Source organism: Anopheles arabiensis, chromosome 2, assembly GCF_016920715.1.
Source record: "Anopheles arabiensis isolate DONGOLA chromosome 2, AaraD3, whole genome shotgun sequence".
Classification (NCBI taxonomy): domain Eukaryota; kingdom Metazoa; phylum Arthropoda; class Insecta; order Diptera; family Culicidae; genus Anopheles; species Anopheles arabiensis.
The window spans coordinates 106,557,990-106,570,110 of NC_053517.1; the positions used below are offsets into that span (position 1 = coordinate 106,557,990).

The 12,121-nt window shown below is 47.7% G+C and overlaps 1 protein-coding gene across 3 annotated transcripts in view; it reads left to right on the forward strand.

The window, feature by feature from the left end:
• The window catches only part of LOC120908832 (DNA N6-methyl adenine demethylase), a 160,181-nt gene that overhangs the window by 44,620 nt on the left and 103,440 nt on the right, over positions 1–12,121 (forward strand). The gene's annotated exons all lie outside the window — the stretch shown is intronic.

The window sequence follows — 12,121 nt, forward strand, 5'->3', positions numbered from 1 at the left end:
TCGCTGTCGTCGTCGCAGACGGGGCCGAGACCGCGCGGCACGTGCCACATCGTCTCGAACGACGACCGGAATGGGGTTAGGATCGCTTTGATTCGATTGCGAGATAGACGACGACGACGATGGTACGTCAAACGGTGAAACAGATCTACATCGAGCAGACGATGATGACTCGCGCACGCGATGACTGACGATGGTGACGATGGTATGGTACAGAAAGCAGAACCGCAGATAGAACGGAAAAGATTACTCGCCCGAAGTGAGAAAGTGTGCCAGTCAGTTCGTTCGTGCGTTCGCACCTCTGGCTGCGATGACTTCTTGGCTTGGCGTCGTACGCAGGGATCGTGTCGGTGGTAGGTTTGGTCAAAATGGAACAGGCCTGTGTTGGGCATTGGTAAAATCGACCATTAGTGACACACAAACATCTTGTTCAGTGTCAAGGTCTGATTGGTTGTTTTGTTTCTGAAAAAGGTGTGGAAAGAATTGCCTTTGAATGTAAGGTTATTAGGTCTCTCTTTCAGACACCACAGCCCAACACATCGCACCCACTGTTCGCTGTCTTGGGGCATATATGAAGCGATATCGTTATTCCACAATTCCCGCGCTGATCATCGTCGATGGTATGGGACGGATGAAGAGAGAGATAGAAAAAAACACAAAACGCAGAACCTTCTGAAGAATCGCTCCCCAAAGGCAGGAAGGCTTGTTGCTCTTCTGGAAGAAAGAAAAGAAGTAACGCGCGGCACGCAAAAGCCCCGGCGCATAATAAAAGAGATATCAAGTATCGGGTTCGGTCGTTGTTGGCGGTGCTGACGGCGCGCACAGACAGACACACAGCAGACAGATTTCGGAAGTTTCGGAATAATCTCGCCCATCCCCCAAATGCTCTCCTCGGGTCTTGGCGGGCTCGGCTCCATGCTGGGACACACAGAGGCTCACACAGAGTGCTCCGGCACTTCTCATGTATCTTTCTTTAAAGATCCGCTCCCTCGCACTCATACGGCTGCGTGGTTGAACGGCTTAGCGCCATCATCAACACCTTGCTTCGCCTCGTCTTTTGACGGCACGAGCCATACAGAGGGGGAGCAGATATATGTGTCGGGAGCCTGGGAAATTGAAAGACGGCCTTTCCACGGCTCGACAGGTAGCCCACACCATTAGACAGATGTACCAACAGACACAGCTCCAGTTTTTGTTGTTGCCTCTGGTGGTGGTGGTTCCGCCACGAATCGGTAGCTTTTTATGTCTTTTTGGGATGATGATTATGAGCCGTTTTGTCTGCTGGAGAGTGTCTTTCCCTCTTGCTGCGGATCGTCGATTTATTGGGATAGGTTCGCGCCTGTACTTTCCGTTCACTTTTCAAGTTTCTGGCTGAATCTCTCGAAAGCAAACCGTCAGGGGGTTTTGATCGTTTGTTGACGTTAAAGAGTGGTTAGTTTGCGCGTGTGTGTGTATGTGTGTTGAGGTGCTACTTCAACCACAAGACACTTGAGGGCAGACCATCAGACGGAGGAACCTCAAACGAGAAGGTGTTCCCTCTGTGTTGCTGCTACCTGTTGAACCGGCCAGCGTTGTGTGCTGTCTGTTTGTTTTGTTTCGCGTTTTCCATTTTTCCACCACGGCGGCAATCTTCAAACGACCGTTTATCTTTCCAATCGGAGTCGGAGATGTTTATGTGCGTGCTTCCCTCAGGGGAGGGATTTATGTTTGGCGTTGATTAATAGCCGTGTTTCTTGTTCTTTTTTTGCGCTTCAGTAATATCTGTTTTATTTTAGTATTTAAACCTCCTCTATGTGCGATTATAACGCATCGGAATGAAGCTTTAAAAGTAAAGTTTAGAATGTGATGTCACTGCCCACGGAAGCATTGTACAGAAGAGCTCAGAGTCAGTAGAAAAGGGGAGGGATAAAACTCTTTACCCCAATGCCCATTGGTGACACACTGACCCGTGCGGTTGGCAGAAGGCCGCTAAAGGAAAGCTTTTACCTTTTTGCCAATTTTGTAGCCGTCGGGTTACGTTTTATCTGTAAACGCCTGGAGGCAAACTTCCCCGCGGGACAGTGGCTAGAGGAGGGAAAAAAAGGAATGGCTAGAGTGCACGGAGGTTGGAAAACGCTTTTTCCCATCCTACATAGCGAAGCGGGCAGAATGTAAGCTGCATCTTGCTTCGCTGCGGCCCACTCGCTTCCCGGTTGCATCTTTTACCAAGACGCGAGACGGAGACGGGGACGAGGACAAAAGTACCGTTCGTGTTCTAAATAACTTGCGCGCTGTGTCGTGTCGTGTGTGCTTAGAGAGGATGGGGAGGGTAGAAAACCTGTTTGCTGTACCCTGTTGCCCAGTGCAGGGCTTAGGGGCTTAGGAATTTAAAATTAAATTAATTGATTCTTTCGATCCATTCGGTTTTGGATTAAAATATTTTCCATTTTCCTGTTTTGTTTTTTGTACCCAGCGTAGCTGCTGTAAAAGTAAATCTTCAATTAAATCTTGAAATTAACTATGCTTGCCGGCCGGGTAACCTACTTCTTGTGTGCATCTTGGTGTGCATCGTTGCATTTTTCCCCTGCGTCGCCCCTCTCGCTCTCTCTCTCTCTCTCTCTCTCTCTCTTTAATAATTTATCTTTCCACACGCTAACAACACCTTCCTCCAAATGCCGACGGGTTTTTTTTGTTGCGAACAGCGAAATCTGGCGCATCTTCGGGCCACAATCGGGGTAAAGATGGGCCGCGCTTGATTTGGAATTTTGAGCTGCAGCTGCATGTTGAGGAAGGATGATTGTGGAGTATCCACAGAGTGAGAGAGAGAGAGAGGCAAGCATTTAAATTGTAAATTTTTCCACCCCGATTTGAATATGCATCGTGCCATCGGTGTTGGTTTCCACCCGCTTGCTATGGATGCACACTCTCTCTCTCTCTCTCTCTCTCTCTCTCTCTCTTTATCTCTCTCTTGTCACTCCTTCTCAAGGGTTTGGGATAAACGTGAGTCTGCGAACACGTGCGTTTTAGCGTTTCCCAAAAGAGAATGCAGTTTGGCGAGGAAGTGCGATTATTTTTGCGCTTTGAAAGTGGCGACACCAGTCGTTGGTATCTTCTTTCGTTTCTTTACTAGTGTGTGTGTGTGTGTTTGTGGGGCAGTTAATCATAATTTTGGATCATATAAATCAACAAGAAATATGTATTTTGTTGCTGTGTTTTTCATAGCTTTTTCATAATGATAAACGGAGAGGCTTCAATCTTCTGCTGCTGCTAAAGTCTTGAATATTTTAACGCATGTGAAGTGGGGTTTGTTTCACAAATCACTTTAAAAAAGATTACTCCTTTGTTCACCAAAAAAACACCGTGTGTTTTCTATGCATTCAAAAGAGTTTTGCGAAAAGTAGACAATCTTCTGAGAAAACTTGCCACAAAGCGGTACCGACCCAACAGAGCCAACCAGCCAACATTACCATCAAAGCAGGGAAGCATAAAGTTCCGCTACACGAAAACAGCAAACAATCGCTCATAAATATTCGAACTGTGCGCTGTGTTGTTCTTTTTACTTTACTTTGCACACGTTGTGTGTGTGTGGATGTCCCCTATTCTGTTTTATGGAGGATGTTTTCCTTTTCGTTGTACATCTTGTGATGTTATTTCATTTCATTACAAAGACCTATTTTTACTGTATGTACTCTACTAGAGAGAGAGATAGAGGGAGAAAGGGGTTTTGTTGATTCTCTTTCTTTGCTTCCCAGTTTTGCGCGGGCGCCCTCGTGCGTGCGTGTATGTGTCAATGTTGTACAATGCAGCTTATTATCGCAGCATAAGCGCAGCGTTTGGTTTGGTTTTGCCGGGAAAGGGGTGGTGGTGTCCGCTTTTCTTCGGGTCATGTCCTTCATGTGTCGATGCTTTTCTACGGCAGTGTGCACTGTTTTTTTTTCAATATTTTCACTGACCGCGCTGATCTCTTGCGGTCTTGCGGGCATTAACTCATTGAATATTTATGGGAACATGGTGCCCGCTGGCAACACGGTTGCTACGGTTACCGGGCACGAGAGGAGAGGAGCACGAACGTGTGTTGTTTGACCTCGGGGCGTTGAAGATCGATGGGAAGAAAGACAGAGAGAGAGAGAGAAAGAGAGAGAGAAAGAGAGAGAGAGCTGTAGCCCTTTGGTAGGGTGAGGCACACCCTCCCCCAATACATCCTGTAACATCATTCGCTCGGGGCAAGTGGTCGGTTGCGTCATTTTAACATGTAAACGGGTTAAAGTAGTTTACAGCATGAATGTGCTGCATATTTCTTAAAAGGTCAAAAAAGACGACAGAACCCGAAGGAATGGTTGGGAATGGAACGAAAAATGGAATCGAAATTGAAAAAAAAAGCTCCAGCGGAAAGTTCCCTTTTCTTTGCGTACACCCACAATCGCCCAAAAGCTCTCCCAGACGCAGACGAATTGATGCCGTTCCCTTCGCCTTCCCCCGGTTCTTTTTGCAATGAAAGGGAAATTTTCTCATTATCGCAATGACCTACATTCAACCGAAAGGGGCAAGCCACCGAGCAAAACGAGACTTTTGGTCATATCTGGATGCTGCTACTGCGGCGGGGGACAAACCGGTCGCAATCGGTGGGTTCTGTGTGTTTTGCCAGTTGTTGCACTTCTTTTTTTGTTGCTCTTCATTTCGCACTGCAAAGCGCAAGCGGTACCCGCCCTCCTGCTCGACATCTCGTCGCTTGCCGTGTATTTATGTGTTATGCATATTAAAATAAAAGTGCAAACCCCGACCACGGGCCCCGGGGGTTGCAGCGATACGAGTCGCAGGATAAAAAGGGCGCGCGTATGAAGCTAAAAAGGACGCTCAGTCGAAGAAGAGGAAGAGGTACCGTGTCCGGCAGTGGACAGGACAGGACAGGAGAGAACAGGGAAAGCAAAACCGGCTCTGTCGTGTCGGCAGACATTGAGCACACACACACACACAGCCGCCCGTTGATGCACATCGCGTGAGAAGCGAAAGAATGAATGCTCTGTGTGCAGGTTCTAGTGGGGTTCCTCGTCTGATCTGTTTTTTTTGGTTTGTTTCCGCTGAAATCAGCAAAAATATAACACACATTTAAACCCGAATGACGCGTCTCGGGGGTTGCAATTTTGTGCAGAAGGTGAAAGTGATTTTTTTTCGTCGGTTTGTCTCGTCGCTTTGTCCGATTAGTAGCAACAAGTTTTGCAAACAAGGCGCTCCTTCGACACAAAACTATTTGTGTTTTGTGTGTGTGTGTCAAATGCGCGGTTTCGTTTAGCAGCTTCCTTATTTCGTTGAATGCATCGCCATTGTACTGCGGTGCAATGCAACGCACAAAGTGTATCTGTGTGCAAAAGTGCAGTGTTGCAGTTGCATCCCTCGCGAACCAAAAGCGTGCGGTGGGGGTGAATAAATAGCCGTTTTTTTACCTTCTACTCAACCACTTCTACAATCCGGTTTTGTGCTGTGTTTTATCGCCTTTTCGTGCCCGCATGTGTGTGTGTGTGCGTGCGTGGGTGGGTGGATTGCGGAGTTCGCGACTTTCCGGAACGGCGGGTCGATGGGCAAGCAAACTTTCTCCTCGCAAAAAAGTGAACTTTGGTAGCTGCAGTCAGGGACGGTGGAGTGTCTTGTGTGTTACGCGCCAAAGTAGGATTTGAGGTGGCAATAAATAGGAACTCTTTTGCAGGCTACTGAATGCCAACAGAATGTCAAATGAGTTAAATTCCTTTTAAATTAATTTAAAAATGCCCAAACTCTCCTACAAAATCCTTCAACATTCAATCTAAATTGCGCTCTACAAGACTTCTTTCAATACTTTACTCTTAGGAAAGTACGCAAAGACATGCCGTACATTAAATACAGCAGGCAACTGAAGTCAAAAGCTGAACTGTGTAGCCTGGAAAACCCCAATCGACCTTACCCGACCGGTGGCTTGTTCTTTCGATGAATAATTCTTCTTGTGTTCCACAGCAATTCCACTGAGATTTGCTTTGAACAGAAAGCGTTGGATAAACTGTCCGAAGGACAACCGGGTCCTCTCAAGGCTAACCAGAGAGTGTGAGAGAGTGTGAGATAGAGAAAGAGACACAAAGGGAGCAGTGACTGACGTTCCACTAGGAACATTGGAGTTCACAATGCTCCACGACTGCTAACATTGAAGTTCAAATCGACAAAAAATCGTCCATTCTTTCCATCAAAGAACAAGCATGGTGTTATATGCATACAATTACGTGCATTTAATGAAAAAAACAGCGAACGAAATGCACACTAATCAATGCAAGATTTCACTTTCATATAGAACCTGTGTATGTCGCAGGCAACGAACGAATGGGCAGCCCTTTGGGGGAAATGGTGGCAATTCTGTTCACGCTTCGTTACAAATGCATTCCACGTGTTTAGGGTACCGCTGGGGACCGGAGTGTTCGGCGTATATGCTAAATATGCTAAACGATTCGCTCCGACTGTAATAATGGTTTATTACGGATTTTCGCCGTCGGTAGAGTTCGGCCCAGGGAGGGATATTTCTCAAGTCTGGGTCCGTTTCTTCTGTGCCGTTTGTTATTTTTCTCTCATTCGAAAGAAGAATAAGGAGGTCCCTTTTCATTTCCAGACAAACACACATAGACACACACCGACTCTGAACTGATGGCTTTACGTGTTTGGCAGTCGTAAAAGCGTGTTCCCCTTTGCTCAGCTCCCCATCCAGTTCCTTTGGGTTGCAGTCTCCTGACGAGGTCGGGAGGTGCAGTTCAAGGTACAAACACACATACAGACACACACACAGACAGACATGCTAAAGCGCCAGCTCCAGCCCCAGACACTTAATCGTGCAGTGCCTCTCGTCGGGTTCTGTCTGGGATCGCCGCGCGCAAGAACGACGATGCTGGTTGCCATTTTCTTCACCAAAACCAGGGGTTAGTTTTCGCCTTGTTCCCTCTGATGTGTGATTTTTTTTTTTTTTATGTTTTTGCTTTTGTTCGAGATCTCGCAAAGTTTTGTGTCTTTCGGGCGGCTGACGTAAAACTGGCAGCCGAAAGGCACGCGCGCGGCAATGCTTCTCTGCTCTGCCGTCTGGCAGGCGGCTGTGGTGGAGGAGGACGCTCTTTAATGCTCACGCCAAACATGACGAATGTAGATTGGCCTCGCCGCCTTTCTCGGGGGATTACGGAGGTTAGGTGAAGTTAGTTTAATTAAATTACGTGTCGTGTGTGTGTGTGTGTTTGTGTGTGCGAGCGCGCTAAGTTCATTCTTTTTATGAGCCTCTTGTCTCGCTTTATGAGCTTTTGAGGATGAGCGTCTGGCGAGGTTAGCGTAGGAGCAATTTGTTGAGAAACTGCTAGCTATGTGAGCAATAGCGAATGAAACGATAGAGCTGTCCATTTATCCTGGCAGAGAGAAAATGATTGCCCTTTAAAGCAAAAGAACGTGTGGAACGCACACGCAAATTACATGAAAAATTCGTATCGATTGAACGATTGCCAATCTATTTCCAGTCCGAAGCGAAGCCCTCCCCGCGTGTGCCGGTCACTCGGGGCTCAACCAATCAATAATGAAACACTTTCGATTTCCAACACACACACACACACAGACTGCGTACGAAGCGCGCAGCGGTCGAATGATTTTTCAATGTCCTTTCATGAATAAACAAAACCTCGCGAAAGGGCAGCAGCTATATCGATGGCACAAAACTGAACAGCTGAAAAGCATCTGCGAATTGCGAACCAAACAAGAGCTGGTGTCCGCTGTTTTATCGTCCCTCCCAAAAAAAGGCTGTCTGCCCAAAACCCCCCCGCTTTGGTCAAGGTTAAAACTGCACCTGGGTGTGTGTGTGTGTGCTCTAATTTAAACATATAGTAAATGTTTAACACACTCACGGTGCAACCTGCTGAACCGTTTGCTGGGTCGCTTTCCCGGCGCTGCATTGATAGCCAAGCGGGGTTCGGTGTAGATTTGCGTGCGCCCCCCCCCCACAAAACACGAGGGGGAGGTCTTTTTTTCGGTCTGTCATGTGTTTCCTGCCGGAAATCGGTACTCGGTAGTAGCAAAAACACACACACATGGTTTACGTTCATTCACATTTTTAGCTTCCCTTGCAACGATTCTACGGTGTTGGTGGACGGTGTCGGTGGAAGGGAAGGCAATAGAAAGTGTGCAAAGGGATATATTTTTGTGTTCCCCATGTGTCCGTCCGGTATTTACCTTTCACCCTCCCCAGGCATCGTTGTTTGTCTCGCCCAACAACCCCTCCTGGTGAAGAGGTGTTGTAGTCGCAACTTTCACCTCCCCACGCCTAGGTGCACGCCAGGAGGGGCCTAGGTCCAGCAGCGTGTGGATCCAGCCCGTGTGTGTGTGCGCTTGCAAGTGGGGTGAGTGGGTGTGGATGAAATCCACCGCCCGCTGATTGCGAGAGCGCCAAACCTCGGCTCGGCACGGCCACCCATCACATTTAATTCATTTTCATTCACAACTAACTAAAATCCTGTTGCTGTTGGCTGTTGGGCTGTCGGGGTGCACCCGCTGGATGCGCTTGTGCTGCTCGCTGTGTGGGGATGCTGCGGATTTTCGGAGGTGCGCGCGCTCGCGTGCTGTTTTTCCGGCGCGATGCAATTCGCATAAATGCTACCCACGGCACACGGTGGGAGGGATAAAGAGGGATGTTATTTTTTCACTGTACTCTCACTTTATCCCTTCCCAGCAGCGTTAAACACAGAGCGAAGGGCAGAGGTGTGTGTGTTCACGCACGTGGTAACGAATGGGTTTTTGTGTGTGCCGATATATGCCGATCTCCATTCAGGCGCCATCTCCCCCCCTCCCCCAAAACTGGTTGAATGTTTTTATATGCAGTCGCTTAACACCGTAACATATTTTAATCTCTCTCCCTGTGTCGTCCCCGTGTAGTGTTCCATCCTTGTTCGGGGGATGTATGGAACTGCGAAAGTTTGACACGTGCTTTACACACGAAGTTGCATACACACACACACTGAGAGTTGTTGTGTTGTACGAGTTGTGAATTAAAATACGGTTTGCATACTGTTTCAATCACACCTTTGGGCTGGGCTTGTGTGGGAAGTTCTCATTCGTATTTTTGTTTTCTACCACGTGGGTACACTCGATCAGCTGTTCCTTGGGTGACTTCAGCTATGGATGAGCTGGTTGTTACACTTTAATTTAGCATAGACTTTTTGATACTTTTTTCTGTGAAAAAAAAAATTAAAATAAGAATATTTTACCAAGGATTAAACATGACTTTCTCCAAGAGAAATGGCCTTCTTGCGCTCACTTCAAAAATAGCAAACAAACGTTCTTCTGGGTCAATAACATCACCGCTGTGGAGCTGCTTATCTTTATCCGGTTTGGCGTGTGCAAACATTCACGTGCAAAAGATCGATACAAACACACACACACGCTTACACATAAAATAACGATTAAGGATACGGCGTCGTACCAAATCGAGTGGAAGGGCTTTAAGGGCAGAAGCAGCAGCACCAGCGCAGCTTTTATGGGCAGCCGTGTTTCCCATCCGAAACGATATACAAACGGTTGTAAAAATATACGCCCTGCTCCTCGTCCAAGAAAGGGTCGATGCCCTTTCGTCCGTGTCCGTGGGAGCAAGCAGAGGGAAAACATATATTTTTATGCCACTCGGGGCGCGATGCATTCTGTGAGTAAAAGTGTCCGTGTCTCTGTGGCCGCTGTGGAAACAAACGCAAAGATGACCATCGGCAAATGGCATCTCGTATTGTACGTTTAACGCGTCCCTTTTTCGGTCTGGTCGGGTGAGAGCGGCCCGGAAAAAAAACGGGGAAGGAAAAGTTCATCGTTCTTAGTTTTCGGCCAGCCCCCGTGAAGTGTGCGGTGCCCTTGAAAAAAGTTTGACTCTACCCAAACGATGAGAACGACGACTACAACGAGGACGACGACGACGACGGTGAGCCTAAGGCGGAAAAGCGCAAGGATATTAAAATCGCACACCCAGACGACGTAAAACCGGGCTTTTACCGACCATCGGAAGGGCAGAAAAAAGGTCATCAAATGAAGCGTAATGGTCCTTTTTTCCGGGAAAAATCGCTCCCGCGCTGCTCTGCTCTCTTCCCATTTGCCGCTGGAGATCAAGCTGTGTGTACGTTTTTTTGCCCTTGCTTTCTTTCTTTCGACTGGCTTTCCCTTTACGCGAGCGGTTCCGGCCGCTCTTCGGCCGGGGGTTTGATGTTTTGACGCGTAAGGATTTGGCCAACGGGAGAGTAGCAGCAGCAGCAGTAGGAGGAGGAGGTATTGTGTTGCCGGAACAAGTCCGTATGGCTTCCGGAATGGAAATGTTGCCAAAGGTTAGGGCAACTGCGCTGCTGGTTGTTGGTTGCCCTTTTTTGTTTCTCGAACTCTCCTCTCCCTCTCTCTCATTCTCTCTCGCCATTCATCCGTCATCCGGCGGTTCCGATTCCTTCGTCGAATGTCAATGACATTGAAAAACAACAAACCCTTGAGAAGTGAAGAAGTTTTTCCTTTTTTTTCCTCTCTTGCTGTTATTTCGGTTGTAAGAGATCCGCTTTCTCCGGGGAGTTTGCTTCTTCGGTAGGTGTTGCAGAAGAAAAGAAAAGTACATCCCCCTCCCCTGACTCGGAACGAAAATTAAGGACCCTGGGAGTGCTGGTGGAAGAAGGGAAAACACACTGCGTGACTGTGTGAACCTGTTAATGGTCGTCATCAGCTGGCTTGGATGGATCGAGCCGTCGAGCCTCTCGCTTTCTCTCTCTGTCTCTTTCAATCAATCTTACGTGGAAAGCAGAAGAGGTTGGCGTTGGTTGGGCAGAAGTTTGTCTCCCGTGGCGCTCCGCCCGGTACTCCCGGTGCGCTTTTTTCGGGGCATCGGTAAGTGGGAAAATGAATGAAAATGCTCTCCCCCGAGCGGCTTCCGATGCGTAAAAGCGACCGAGTGAGCGTAAAAAGTTTTGACTTACTTACACAGGCGGTAGTAACTTTTGGTCGTTTTGGGGGGTATTTCCCGCGGTTCAAGGGGAGGAAGACAACCAGGACGTCTGCAGTCTTCGTTTTAAGAGGCCTCCGGCGTGTTTTGTGTGGGAAGTTTTTATTTTTCGGTCTTTTCGGCAAAAGCATCTCTTAAAGAAGGAAGCAATTCGGAACGTTTTAAGGTCGGTTTTCCATGGGAAATTAATTACGCGTATTGAGATTACGTTTTCGTGTACTTCGTTCTAGGAAAGCGAGATTTCAATAGCATTGGTAATTGAAATAGATGGTCGTACGTCACATTAAAGTCGCGTGTTTTGTTGCTTTACACTCTGCTGCTCCTCATTTTAGCTCCATTTTTCCCTATGTTACCTTTAATATTGCCTTAAATTTAATACTTTTTCCTTCTTTTCTTGTTTATAGGTAAGTTTCATCACTTTTCTAACAATCAAATGGATTATTGGTACACAATCACGAGCGTTCTTCCGGTTTTGTAAGTATTTTAAGCGACTTTATGATACCCTTACCTTGCGATCCGGGCCGTGGCAGCCATCTTGCCATCGTTGGATCACTAAATCACAGGCCCGTTCAAAAGCAGCCAGCAGGAACGGTCGCTGTGTCCTGCGTCCTGGAAAACTTCCGCAGAAAAAAAATAACCCCTAAAACCCGAGTCATGTACCAAAGTGTATGTGTGTGTGTGTATGTGGCCTTCCCTCTCGACACCCCCCGCTCTTATTCATCTCGGTGTATGAAGGAAGGCCAGTTTGTTTTTTCTTGTTGTTGTTGTTGTTGTTGTAAGTGCTCCCTCTTTCTGGGCAGGATTTTGCTTCGGCTTTTAACCCACCCACACTCTCACACCCACTGTCGTGCGGTGGGAACGAAACGATAGGGCGAGCGGGAACGGGTAGAAGAAGAGAGCCAATTAATTCCTGCCAGTGCGCGCTGTTTTGGTCCTTTCCACTACCACCGCTTCCACCCTAGCTTAGTATGTGTGTGTGTGTGTTTCCACGCATGGAAACTCGTGGTCTAACATTGTAACGTACCCACACACACACACACATGGTCGGAATTGCTCTCCTCCACCACAAAACAACGAGCGAACGCGTAGCTGCGTCCGATTTTCCTCCTCCTCCTCCCGAGCTGGCTGGAATCCGACGGAAAATTCACC